The sequence below is a fragment of the Uloborus diversus genome, chromosome 4 (genome assembly GCF_026930045.1).
Source record: "Uloborus diversus isolate 005 chromosome 4, Udiv.v.3.1, whole genome shotgun sequence".
In the NCBI taxonomy this organism is placed as follows: Eukaryota; Metazoa; Arthropoda; class Arachnida; order Araneae; family Uloboridae; genus Uloborus; species Uloborus diversus.
In genome coordinates, this window is record NC_072734.1 from 81,833,601 (window position 1) to 81,834,687 (window position 1,087).

General features: G+C 35.0%; 1 non-coding gene across 1 annotated transcript; it reads left to right on the forward strand.

The window, feature by feature from the left end:
• The first annotated feature begins 693 nt into the window (after window positions 1-693).
• Window positions 694-765, forward strand: Trnap-agg (transfer RNA proline (anticodon AGG)). Its single transcript has one exon. It is a non-coding gene; the product is annotated as a tRNA-Pro (tRNA).
• Window positions 766-1,087: the final 322 nt, after the last annotated feature.

The following is a 1,087-nucleotide window of genomic DNA, read 5'->3' on the forward strand; positions in this document are numbered from 1 at the left end:
CTTTTTTAATATTAAAGTAGTGCATCTTTTGGCACTGAAACAGATATTATTTTCAAAAGACTTTTAAATCACCCAATTTGCCGCCTCTAAAATTAAATTGAATTTCTAGTTAAATTCCGAACTATGTTTTGAATATCTAAGAACTGTATACACTTTAAGTTATTATTTTTTTATTTTTGTCATTGAAGCAGTGAATTTTATGGCGCTAAAATAGATATTCATACTTAAAAAAAAAAGTTTCAATTTCGAAATTTGCCGCTCCTACTGCCGCCTACCCCAGGAGCCATCAGGCCTATGGGCGCCCATATGCAAAATTTTAAGGGGAGGGCTCTCATATTTTCCCTTTGGTTTAGCGGGAAATTGTCCCCATGGAAACTGATTTCAGCACAGATTAGAGTTATTAAAATTTGACAAATTTAATAACTTATTCATTAATGGCTGGAGAAGAAATGTTTTTACACTTTTGCAAAGAAAAAAGTACTAAAAGCAAGGAAGTTACAATTTCGAAGGGGGGGGGGGCTTGAGCCCCCATTTGCTCCCCTATATGGGCTCCCATGGCGGGCCTGTTAATCTAACAACTGCGGACGGTGCATCTATTTCTTTCGATTTCGGGCAAATAGCAAACAAAATGTATGTAAAATGCAAACAATTATAACGTAGGAAGTTCTCTCACTATTTTCTCCCGCCACACGTGGCTCGGTGGTCTAGGGGTATGATTCTCGCTTAGGGTGCGAGAGGTCCCGGGTTCAAATCCCGGCCGAGCCCAAAGTGATAGCTTTTTTGTTTTTGAATTTATGCCCTAGTAAATTTAATGAATTCAACTATCAATAAATAACAGACAAATTTACCTACTACTCCTATCTAATTTTGAAGTCAGGAGTTCAAGAAAATAAAAATTGGTAAATATACTAGTTAAATTAATAAAGCTTTCACTTTTCACGCAGACAAGCTTTTAAAGTGGGATTATTTATTCTACTTACATTTTAAACAAGAAAAATAAACTAATGAATTTTTTCAGGGATAACAAATTCAAACAACGGAACACTTTAACTGATACATACTAAAGAACGCAACAATTGTTAAATTT